The sequence below is a fragment of the Ursus americanus genome, chromosome 2 (genome assembly GCF_024610735.1).
Source record: "Ursus americanus isolate L20-20 chromosome 2, mUrsAme1.1.p, whole genome shotgun sequence".
In the NCBI taxonomy this organism is placed as follows: Eukaryota; Metazoa; Chordata; class Mammalia; order Carnivora; family Ursidae; genus Ursus; species Ursus americanus.
Window position 1 is genome coordinate 66,927,168 of NC_142128.1, and position 13,182 is coordinate 66,940,349.

Genomic DNA, 13,182 nt, shown 5'->3' on the forward strand with positions numbered 1-13,182 from the left:
ATTTATTTTACTGAGAGAGAGAGAGCCCAAGCCAGAGGAGCAGCAGACAGAGGGAGAGGCAGGTATAGAGAGAGGGAGAAGCAGGCTCCCCATTGAGCAGAGAGACTGCCCTGGGGCTGGATCCCAGGACGCTGTGACCATGACCCAAGCCAAAGGCAGGTGCCCAACCAACTGAGCCACCCAGGCGCCCCTCAACTGTGTCATTTCTGAATCTATTTCTTTCTTTTTAGATTTTATATATTTATTTGTCAGAGAGAGAGAGAGTGCACGAGAGAGCACCTGTGCAGGGGCACAGTGGCAGGGCAAAGGGAGAAGCAGCCTCCCCGCTGTGCAAGAAGCCCAATGTGGGACTCAATCCCATGACCCTGGGATCATGACCTGAGCTGAAGGCAGACACTTAACCAACTGAGTCACCCGGGTACCCCTCTGAATCTATTTCTATTATTTGATTTTTCTCCTCATTATGGATTGTATTTTCCTGTGTATTTCCTGCCTAATAATTTTTTACTGGATGACAGACACTGTGAATTTTACATTCTTGGGTACTTTTTTTTTTTTTTACTCTAAATATTGCAAATACTGTGTTTATTCTGGAATGCTATTAAATTACTTGGAAATAGTTTGGTGCTTTCATGGGTTGCTTTTCAGCTTTGTCAAGTAAAATCAGAGCTATCTTAGAGTTATATATATTGGCCCCACTACTGAGGAAATCCTTCTCATTTTCCTACACTAGCCCTGTGAATTACAAGGTTGCTCCACTCAGATTGTTGGGAATGTGAACTATTTCCAACCCTGTATATTTTCTAGGAGTGACCCTGCATCTTCTACCCAGTGGTTCTTTCACTGGTCTCTGGCAGTTGTCTCACACCATGTGTCGGTCAGTATTCAACTGAAGACTAAAGGGAAATCCCCTGTATGTCTCTGCAGCTCTTTCCTCTCTGATAATTTGCCCTGTAAATTATAGATGCCCTAATCTGTCCAAATTCTCAACTACACTCCTCAACTCAAGGAGATCCTAGGCTGTTTCTGTTCACTGTGCTGAATTCTAGTAACTATCTCCAGCTATGTGGTAGATGACTCACATCCTCTTCCTCTTCTTCCTGGGACCACTCTTCTGCATTGCCTCTTGTCCACTTTAGGAAATCCTTTTTTTTTTAATTGAAGTATCATTGACACACGATGTTAACTGGTTCCAGGTGTACAACATAATGATGATTCAAGAAGCCTATATGTTATGCCAAGCTCACTATAAGCTTAGCTACCATCTGTCACCATACAACGCTATTATGATATCATTGGCTATATTTCTATGTTGTACCTTTTATCCCCATACCTTATACATTCCATAACTGGAATTTTTTTTTAGCGAGAGAGATTGAGATAGTGCACATGAGTGTGTGTGCACATGGGGGGAGAAGCAGAGGGAGAGAGAGAATCTTAAGCAGCCTCCATGCTCAGCATGGAGCTCTACCTGGGGCTCAATCTCACACCACTGAGATCATGACCTGAGTCAAAATCAAGAGTCAGACACTTAACTGACTGAGCCACCCAGGTGCTCCATTACTGGAAACTTTTACCTCCCACTCTCCTTCACCCATTTTGCCCATCCCCTCTGACATCCACCAGTTTGTTCTCTGTATTTATGTGTCTTCCCTCTGGCAATGTTCAGTTTGTTTTCTGTATTTATGGATTTTTCTCTTTTTTTTTATTTTTTTTTAAGATTTTAAGTAATCTCTACACACAATGTGGGACTTGAACTTACGATCCTGACATTGAGAGTTGCATGCTTTACCACTTGAGCCAGTCATGTGCCCCTTGTCTGTGTTTTTAGCCATTTAAGGTGGCAGAATAAATCTGGTCCCTGCTATTTCCATTTTTTATAAGTGGAAGTCACCCTGAAAGTGTTTAAGTACTTGGTCCTTCCAGTCGAACAGGTGCAAATAGCAATATAGCATTAATGTGTGTTTGGTGTGATGATCTTGAGATGTCAGCACCAGCAAAATTTCTTTGAATTATATTAGATTATAAAGAAAGTAAACTTGAGCAAACCCGTGAAGGTGTATTATAGGCTCTTTGAGGTCAAAGCAAATAGCATCTGATGATCCTTACGAACTAATATCGATTTTTAAAAAATCTTTTGCAAGATCAATACATCCATAACAGCTGTTTTGATTTGTCCCAGGCAATATACCATTTCTAGAACAATAGCTGTAATTGGAATCACTATCTGATAAATTTTATGACCCACAGTCATTCTCCAGGATCAAAAGCTAAACAGGGGACTTGAATGGGGATATTTTAGAAATCAACATCCCTGCACATACCAAGCTAGGAAGTAAGGACCAACAAATACCAAAAAAACCTTACTATTGTGTTGGCCACGTTTTCTGATCATAATGAGATACAATTAGAAATCAATAATAAAAATGTAACTTTTAGGGGTGCCTGGGTGGCTCAGTCAGTTAAGCATCTGACTCTTGATTTTGGCTCAGGTCATGATCTCAGGGTCATGGGATTGAGCTCTGCATCGGGCTCCATGCTCAGCAGGGAGTCTGCTTGAGGTTTTCTTTCCCTCTCCCTCTGCCCCTGCCCCCTGCTCTCTCTAAAATAAATAAATAAATCTTTAAAAAAAAGTAAGTTTTATTTATTATTATTTTTAAAGGATTTTATTTATTTACCCAACAGAGAGAGAGAGAGAGAGAGAGAGGGAGAGAGCACAGGTAAGCAGAGAGGTAGGCAGAGGGAGAGGGAGAAGCAGGCTCCCCGCTGAGTAGAGAGCCTGATGTGGGGATTGATCCCGGGATTGCCAACTGAGCCAAAGGCAGACACTTAACGGACTGAGCCACCCAGGTGCCCCGAAAAATACAAGTTTTAAACACACACATTTGGAAAACTTAAAACACATCTCTATGGACTTCTATGGAAAGAACAAGATACGTAGGTGAAAAAAATAGGGCGCCTGGGTGGCACAGCGGTTAAGCGTCTGCCTTCGGCTCAGGGCGTGATCCCGGCGTTCTGGGATCGAGCCCCACGTCAGGCTCCTCCGCTATAAGCCTGCTTCTTCCTCTCCCACTCCCCTTGCTTGTGTTCCCTCTCTCGCTGGCTGTCTCTATCTCTGTCAAATAAATTTAAAAAATCTTTAAAAGAAAAAAAGAATTCAAGATACTGAGGATTGTTTACTATATTATTACCACTTATGTAATCATATATGACATTTGTGTATATATATTTGCAGGTATATATAAAAATTATTTGGGGGCGCCTGGGTGGCGCAGTCGTTAAGTGTCTGCCTTCGGCTCAGGGCGTGATCCCGGCATTCTGGAATCGAGCCCCACATCAGGCTCCTCCGCTGGGAGCCTGCTTCTTCCTCTCCCACTCCCCCTGCTTGTGTTCCCTCTCTCGCTGGCTGTCTCTCTATGTCAAATTAATAAATTAAAAAAAAATCTTTAAAAAAATTATTTGGAAATATACCTCCAAAATTTTGGGCACTTGTATTGGGGGAGTGTACAAAACCATGTAGATGGGATCAGTAGCAGGATGGAAACTTCACTGAATCCCATCTCACAGTTTTCATCTTTGATTTCCAGCGAAGGCTTTAGATGTCTGCAGTCCTTGCTGACATTTTACATGCAGCCTCAAGAGAGACCCTGAGCTAAAATCACCCACCTAAGCTACTCCCAGTTTCTACAGAGACTACTTAAAGATAGTAAATGTTTATTGCTTTCAGCTGCTCAGCTAGTAATTTGTTATGCAATAGGTAATACACCAGTCCTGTCAAAGGTTTTTGGTTGGAATTTCTGTTGCCTGTGTGGTTAGCAAAATTTTAAGTGAAAAATTTGACAACTGGCAGAAGCAAATACTTTCTTAGGAAGAGCTTATTTTTTGCTGCCCTGCTTCTTTCTTTAGCTCAGGCCTGTAGCGCCGGCAGGAGGGGCAAGTGTCACGGTCTCCATACTGCCCGCAAGTTCTGCAGCTACCAACAAGATCAGAAGTGGTATGATGAACAGTACAAGAAAGCCCATTTGGGCACAGTCCTGAAGGCCAACCCTTTTGGAAGTGCTTCCCATGCAAAAGGAATTGTGCTGGAAAAAGTAGGGGTTAAAGCCAAGCAGCCAATTTCTGCCATCAGGATATGTGCTGGGGTCCAGCTGATCAAGAATGGCAAAAAAAAAAAAAAAAAAATCACAGTTTTTGTACCCACTGATGGTTGTTTGAATTTTACTGAAGAAAATGATAAGGTTCTGGTTGTTAAATTTTGTTGCAAAGGTCATGCTGTTGGTGACATTCCTGGAGTTCACTTTAAGGTTGTCAGAGTAGCCAGTGTCTCTCTTTTGGCCTTATACAAAGGCAAGAAGGAAAGACTAAGATAAGTTTTGATGAGAAAAACATGACAATAATAAATTTTCATAAACAAAACAAAAAAAAAAAAAAAAGAAAAGAAAAAGGAAGACCTTATTTTTAACCCAGGTCTCAAAGAATTACTGAGGGTAAATTTCAAGGTAAATTATAGTTCACATTGAGAATCACAAAACACCTACAAGCAAAAGATACCATGAGCGAGAACCAGAAAACCAATAAACAGCAGAAGCAGACATGGGAAGACTCCACATGTTGAATTTTTATCAATGAAATAATCTAAAATGATTATGTTTAATATGTTTCAAGAAATCAAAGCAGAAAAAAGAAACTATGAGCTGGAAAAGAAACCATAATGAACAACCAAACAGATCTTTTTAAAGAACAAAGTAGAACTTCTATAAATAAAAAATACATGATGTTAATTAAATAGTCAAAGACTGATTAAATAGCAGATTAGACACAATTAAAAAGAGAACCAGTGCCATAAAAAATAGATCCAAAGAATTTATCCAGAATGCTGTCCATGGATTCAAAGATAGAAAATATGCATGAAGGGTTAAGAGAAATGGAGGAAGAATGAAACAGTCAAACATATATCTCAGTGGCGTTCCAGAAGGAGATAATGGAGAGATTGGGGATGAAGCAATATTTGAAGATAAAATGGTTAGGAATTTTTCAGGGTTGTTGAGAGAAATCAATCCTTAGATTCAGGAAGCCCAACAAAATCTCTAGGGAATAAATAAAATGAAATTAAAAAGAAACATGTCACAATTGAACTGCAAATCAGAAAAGAACAAGAAATGGTCTTAAAAAGCACAGTAAGGTTAAAGAAAGCATATCGGAGGAAATAATACAAGTAAAAACAAAAATTAATGAACTAGAGATAAAATGACGCCATAGAAGGATCTATAAAGACAAAGCAGGTGTTAAAATAGACAAGCTTATAACAAGATTGATAATAAATAAATAAGATTACATATGGCTCTTTGAGGTAGAATCCGTTGCAGCTAAGGCAGGGCTTTGGAGGCCCCGCTCCTGCTCCTGCCTCACTGCTGTTTGCTCTCCCCGAGGAACAAATTGGGTAGGAAGCTGAGGGGCAGCCATGGCTTTTAAAGACACCGGGAAGACACCCGTGGAACCAGAGAGGGCGATTCACCGAATTAGAATTACTCTAAGGAGCTGGAACGTAAAATCTTGGAAAAGGTATGTGCTGCCTTGATGAGAGGCCCAAAGGAAAAGAATCTCAAAGTGAAAGACCAGTTCAGATGCCTGCCAAGACTCTGAGAATCAGTACAAGAAACACTCCTTGAGGTGAAGGTTTAAGACTTGGGATCGTTTTCAGATGAGGCTCCACCAGCGACTCAGTGATTTGCACAGTCCTTCTGAGATTGTTAAACCGATTACTTCCATCAGTATCGAGTCAGGAGTTGAGCTTGAAGTCACCATTGCAGATGCTTAAATCAACCTTTTTAATAAATTGATTATCAGTTGTTAAAAAAAAAATCACATATGAATAATACCAGGAATGAAAAGGGGGACATAATTCTCTTAAAGTCTCTAAATATTATAGAAACTATTATGAACTTTATGTCAATAAATTAGTAAACTTAAGTGAAATGGGTAGCATATTAGGGTATATTTGGCTTCATGTAAGAGAATACCTGATTAATAGTTGTTTGAGCGATAAGACACTTAATTAAATATAGATGGATCTGGGGCAGACAGACGAATGCCTTTATGTAGGTTTGGAACTAATCATTTTCCATACAACTTTTTTTTAAGTAAAACATTCATATAGAGAAAAGTGCACAAATCAGGTATATATCTCGATACAATTTTTTCACACAATGAGCGCATCCAAGTAGCCATTACCCGGATCAAAATAGGGAGCGTTACTATCCAACCGCAGCCTCCTTGCGGCAGTAATAAGTTAAAGCTTAGCCCTCTAAGTTCTTTTAGTCCATATGGACTCAGCTGCTTGTATTTTAAAAGCACCAACATTTTCCTGCCCACCAAGCAGTAAAAGAGCTATGAATTGAGATGTTTGCCCCCAGAATTCACGTTCTTGCCTCAGCTATGCCTGCTAACTGCGTTTTCTAGATCCACCAGTGTGTGCTGAGGTTTCCGACAGGTCCGCACACAGGAACTGAGACCAGTGCCATAGTTAAAGTTTGGGATGGGCAGTAGTGTACACCCGAGGCCACTGAGGCCACTGAGGTCTATGCAGCAGCTTTGCCCAGGGGTGTGTTGTCTTGTTAGGGAGCACGTCTTTGCTTAAGGTCCAGTGTGGGCAGCTTTGCTCTGTAGAGGTATAAACTGTAATATCCTGACATCGGCTGTAGTCACCTGCCAAGGTCAAAATACGAGGTGGCTTAAGGCTTAAAGCCTCTTGCAGAGTTAAATGCTCTATCTACACAACTGTAAAAACTCCACTGGCTTTAATATAACCTCTTAAGATGCCCAAGTCAACGCCCACTAACTATACTCCAAAGTCGAAAGCTCAAAGATAATGACCCTACTTCATAAACACCTCTTCTATAGATATTTTGTTAAATCCTATAGAATTTAAATCTATAGAATTAAAATCCCTATTTATTTACCAATGTGTTCACACCCAACATTTCAGATGTTGGGGTCTTTGAAGGTACACCTCTAAAATGTCTGTTTACTCCACAGGCAAGGCCTGCCCTGCATCTCTTATAGCATGGAGGACAACAATAATCAGAAGACACTACTCCTTACTGTCAAGGCAGCTTCCTAGATGAAGGGACATCCATGCCCATTTCCCCAGACTTGTCACTTAGATAACCCCCACTCCTCCTTCCAGGGAAGCTAAGAGTGAAGAAGAAGAGAGAGGCCAGGAAAATTATCCTAGTGAACCTCTCCTCACAGTGAAGGAAACACCAAGTGATGGAGAAATGTACTCTCTCCAAACCAATTGGTTCAAAGTATCAGAAAACCATGCATTGGGAATGAGGAGATGATCTCATCTTAGCAGGCCAAAATTCCTCTAGGAGAACCAGACCCAGGGAATGGAGTCAGGACTTAGCACACGACTTGCCAAAAAGCTAGAGCTTTGACAAGGTGCTCAGAAAATCTAAAAGCAAGCAGTAATGGAGCCAAGGAAAATCCACGCTTCCTACTCTGTCTGAAAATAGCTAGGTCTTTATTAGGATATAAGAAGTCATGTTCTCTAAAAAAAGGGAGCAAAAGGTCATAAAGAGGAAACAAAGGAGATGAAAGGACAGTACATGAAATACAAAGGCCACAAGAGAAATGAAAAGGGAGTTGGGTAAGATATGGGAGAACTGCAGGAAATCTACGCATTAATATACGACAAAAAAAGGCAACGAGCTCACATTATAGACAACGCAATAGATGATGTAAAGGACAAATATGAGAAAGTCCCTCAAGATGCGGAGGAAATGGAGAAAGGATGAAATCATAAGAGAAAAGATGATAGCAATAGAGGACAAAGAACAGATTGATTTTTTTTTTTGAGTTTTATTTCTTTAAGTAATCTCTACACCCAACATGGGGCTCAAACTCATGACCCTGAGATCAAGAGTCACATGCTGTATAGACTGAGCCAGCCAGGCACCCTGACAAAGAACAGATTTAAATCAAGAATTACTGCTGCTCTGGGGCTCCTGGCTGGCTCAGTCGGTGGAGCATGTGACTCTTGATCTCGGGGGGTGTGAGTTCGAGCTCTACATTGGGTACAGAGATTACTTAAAATAAAATCTTAAAAAAAAAAAAAAGAATTACTGCTGTTCCTGAGGGAAGAAGAATGAAAAAGAAGTCAAAATTGAAAGTTTTCAGAGCTAGAAAAAAACCCCTAAGTATTAAGTCAAAAGGGGCTCACCGTGTCGAATAAAAATGAACAAACAGACCTACATAGACATATTCTGGCAAAAAATTTCTAATTACAAAAAAATGCTACAGCCTAAAGAGAATAAGTAGGCTAGCTATAAAGAAAAAAAATTGTTTGATTTTATTTTCTTCTGGAATACTAAATATAGTGGAACAACAGATACGGAATTTTTAGGGGAAAATTATCTGACGTAGCCATAAGTCAGCAAAAACCATGTACAAAACCAGACATTTTTGAAGTGTAGTCTATGGATTCCTTGGAGTCTTCTTTTTTAAGATTTATCTATTTATTTATTTATTTGAGAGAGAGACAGAGATAGCGAGAGAGAGCACAAGCAGAGAGGAGAGGGAGAAGCAGGCTCCCTGCAGGGAGCCCAACATGGGGGCTCCACCCCAGGGCCCGGGGATCATGACCCGAGCCGAAGGCAGACACTGAACCGACTGAGCCGCCCAGGTGCCCCGACTCCTTGGGGTCTTAGAAATCTTTTCAAGGTATCTACAAGGTCAAAGCTATTTTTGTAATAATACTAAGACATTCTCTGGCTTTCTACTTTGTTAATATTTACACTGTGGATGCAAAAGCAATAGTGGGTAAACCTGCTGGCAGCTTGGCACAATCACTGTCGTGTACCCACTGTAGTAGGAATTACGCTCTTCACCACCCCATACTCCCACGTGTCCTTGATGAAACAATAAAAAATATTAATTTTACTAAATCTTGAATCTTAAATGCACATTCTTTTAATGTTCTGTGCAGCAAAGAGAAAGCGTACATAACGCACTGCTGCTGTTCAGTGAAGTATGATGCTGTCGGGAGGAAAAGCTTTTGTGCAATTGGGTCACAAGCTGAACTAGCTACTTTTTTCATGTTCTACCATCTTTACTGGAAAGAAGGACTGACAGACAAACCATTGTTATTGAGACTTAGGTACTGGCAGACGTTTTCTTGAAAATGAACAAAATGAGCTTATTGTTTCAAAGAAAACAATTGACCATATTTTGCCATTAAAAAATTTGAGATTTCAAGTGAAAATTAAAATATTAGAAAAACTGTATCTGTACTCTGAACTCAGATCCTTACTACTTAAAGACTTTTCTGAGGAGATCAGTGGTAATGCAAATGAAAGTGATTTTTAAAAATATTGATTAATAATATATGTTAGCATTTGGAATACAGGTATAACTCAGTGGACCAATAATTTCCAAATGACCAAATGTGTGATGTTACAAAATAATGCCTGGGTAAAAAAGCCATTCAGATTCTAATTTAACAGAGTATGAATGTTCATTGATATGGTTTTAAATTCCGCATTGAAATTAATCTTTAGGAAACTATTATTTGCCAAATTCTGGTAGAGTGTCAAAGAATTATCTGAAAAGATTATTAAAATACTCCCCTTCCTCAGAATACTTTTCCCTTTTCCAATTACATATTGGTGTGAGGCCAGAGTTTCTTCATATATTCCAACTAAAACAACATATTACAACAGATTGGATGCAGAAATGCATGAGCTTCTATTAAGATAGACATTAAACGTATTTGCAAAACAGTATTTTATAACCAACCAAATGAATATTCCTGAGTGAAGACAAGCATACTCTTAGATATGTAAGGGCTCAGTAAATAGACTTACCTGTCCTTCTTAAAAGAAATTACTTTTTTAAAAAGATTTTATTTATTTATTTATTTATTTATTTATTTGAGAGAGCACGCTGTGGGGGGGGGGCATGTGGGCGGAAGGGGAGGGAGAGAAGAATCTCAAGGGGACTCCTGCTGAGTGTGGAGTCCATCTGGGGCTCGATCCCAGGACCCTGAGATCATGACCTGAGCTGAAACCAAGAGTTGGACATTCAAATGAGGCACCCAGTCGCCCCTTAAAAATTACTTGAGGATTTATTTCTGCCATTAAATATATGAATGATTATGACCAAAAGAATGGAGAAATTGGGTGATAAAAAGATTGTTTTGTGAATTATAAATTGCCTCCAAATTATATGGACTATGGTTGGAAAGGAGCAGTTCTTCAAAAGGGGGAAGGGATGTTAGATAAATCAAAAACTAGGAATCAGTGCATCACCTTATTGAAGCCCCTCTGTTTAGAATGTCCACCTCCTTCTGTGCTCATCCAAATCCCATTATATTTCAAGATAAAGCTCAGATCCCACATAGAATTGTAGAAGTTCAGTACTGGAAAGGAGCAGGAGAGAGGAAAATAATTTATATTGAGATCTATTATTATGTACCTGTCTGGGTGTTCAAAATTCATTTACATGTAATCCTTACAGAAAACCAGAAGACTGGGTTTTCTATCCCCATTTTATAGACAAAGAAATCGAAGTTTGGAGAGATTAAACCACTTGCCCCTTGTCATCCTACTAGCTAGAGGTAGAATTTGGATGCAAACCCAGATCTTCTTTACTTTGAAGTTCATAACCTTTGCATTTCACTATACTATCTTAAAGTTCATCTAATCTAAATAAGCCCTGCCCAGTCTGATGTTTCAATCCTCATCAAGACATCCCCATGAATGGTTAACAGCCCAGCCCCCTCCAGGAGCAAAGAATTCCACATATTTTAATGCTGTCCATTATACCCATTGACTGCACTAAAAAGTTTCTTCTCAATATTAAGCAGACATAGTTCTTCTGAAGCCCTTATCCATAAATCTTAATAATACCCTTTGGGGTGTTATGCATAATGAGCTAGTGGGAGAGACCATTAGTGGGATATTTATTCTCTTCTTCTTTTAAATGTTTTATTTCTTTATTATTATTTTTTAAAGTAGGCCCCGCACCCAATATGGGGTTTGAACTCATGACCCTGAGATCAAGAGTTGTCACACGCTCTATCCACTGAGCCAGTCAGGTGCTCCTCTTCTTCTTTTACATAGGAATGGAATTTTTTGTCTCAGCACAGAGGCAGATGTACTGTGAAACTAATGAAACTGAAGCTTGGAGCCCCTCAGTTGCTGGGAATTGTGGAGTGTTCTAAACGGAGAGGGGAACAGATTGAAATTAGGAAGCATTTTTGATGAATTGGCTAAAGAGATCTCAGAAGAAAGGGACCTGAAACTCCAAAGCTCCAATAATTTATTGTAATTTCTTTACTCCTACTTAACAAATATGTTTGTACCTAATTTTATACTGGAAACCTTGTATTGTTTTCCTTAAAGAGGATTCCAAAACTTGTATCCCGTCTCACAAAATCTAGACCAGACCCTTGGTTTGATCGATATATTTTCACTACTGAATTTATGTCTGGGTAATTTACATGAGAGAGATTAGGAATTAATCTATTAACCCATTAATCTAACTAACCCATTGTTAGATTGGGTCTCAGTCACAGTAGTCAGACCAATTTCATGACACAGAATGCTGAAGTTTTATTCTGCCACGGGCATACAAGACCACCACACTCTACTACCAGCACCAGAGTCAACTGACCCAGGGGCCTGACACAGGCCAGGCCAATAGTTCCTTGTCCATGATTTCTGAATTTGGACTGTAGAGTCAGTCTCCTTGGTTACCTGCACTTTGGGCTGTAGAGCACGGGATCACCTGGCAATTATCTCTTTACGATTGTGCTTCGTTACTTCCGTAGGGAAGAAGTCAGTATGCACTAAGAGAACACAGGGAAATGGGAAGAAAGGGTGAGTGCTATAGAAATTCGGTCTTTTCAGTTGTTCCTTCAGCCCAACTGCATTTTTGTCCTTCTTTTTTTTTTTTTTTTTTTAAGATTTTTATTTATTTATTCGACAGAGAAGAGAGAGAGCGAGCACAAGCAGGGGGAGCAGGAGAGGGAGAAGAAGGCTCCCTGCTGAGCAGGGAGCCTGATGCAGGCCTTGATCCCAGCACCCTGGGATTATGACCTGAGCCCACTGAGCCACCGAGGCGCCCCCCATTTTTGCCCTTCTTATAGACTTTGGTTCATCAATCTTCCTTGACCAGGAGAATTATACCAATAAATTCCTGGTTTTGTCCGAGCTACTGAAGTAGGGTTTCTGTGTTGTAACCAAGAGGCCTGCCTGGCTGGCTGGCGGGAGAGCATGCGACTCTTGATCTCAGGGTTGTGAGTCGAAGCCCCACACTGGGTGTGAAGCCTACTTGAAAATAAATAACTACAATAAAACTCATTATGCACTCCCATAAGGTATATAGGAAGCAAGCCAGGAAGGGGGCCCAGGAACTCCCAACCTGTACCTTTTCATGTGAACAATTTGCCTGTGACTCCGTATCCCCTGAGCACTTCCATTCATAGCTCCAACTGCCTAACTGACAGGATATCTCGAAGGCACCTCAAAATCATCATCTGGCCTCTCAAACCTTTGCCTTCAGGGTTCCTACTCCTGTAAATGGCACACTACTCACATCTGGTGCCCAAGTCTCAAGCTTGGATGAGGTCCGTGCATTATAAAATGTAACATGCCCTGGCACCTGCCTATATCCTACTCCTGCCTCCATTCTCTACCTCCAGACACATGGTTTACCCCAAATTAATGAGGTAACATCTCCCTTTCTCCTAGTGTTGCTCCACTGTACCCATGTTTGCATAGAACTTTCCTGTGTAAAACCATAACTCTTAGGTAAAGTACTCAAAATGGAGAGCTATGGAAGTCCCTACACCCACAGGCTCCCCTGCTTTCCCCGCTCTTCAGTCGGTACCAGACACAGCTTTATGAGATAATCCTTACATATCTGGGGGTTTGAAACAAATGGGGTCAAAATAGAAAAAAAAACCTATAGAGGTCATAGTTTTGTAGTGATATGTGTCGAGAACCACACTGACTTAATTTGACATGCGATACCTTCAACAGGGCCCAAACGTTCTTAGCAAATAAGTGATTGGGACCTCTGCGGCCACTCTGGGACAAAGTGATCCTGCACGGCCCTTGCTTCTTTATCCTATTCCTTTCCTAATCCAAATCCCCCACAGGAGCATCTGACTGTTGA

At 40.4% G+C, this 13,182-nt stretch overlaps 2 pseudogenes; both read left to right on the forward strand.

Moving 5' to 3' along the window:
• Positions 1-4,391, forward strand: part of LOC123785643 (small ribosomal subunit protein uS12 pseudogene) — a 46,278-nt pseudogene extending 41,887 nt beyond the window's left edge.
• A 1,070-nt stretch (positions 4,392-5,461) lies between these two features.
• Positions 5,462-5,862, forward strand: LOC148110645 (small ribosomal subunit protein uS10 pseudogene; annotated as a pseudogene).
• Positions 5,863-13,182: the final 7,320 nt, after the last annotated feature.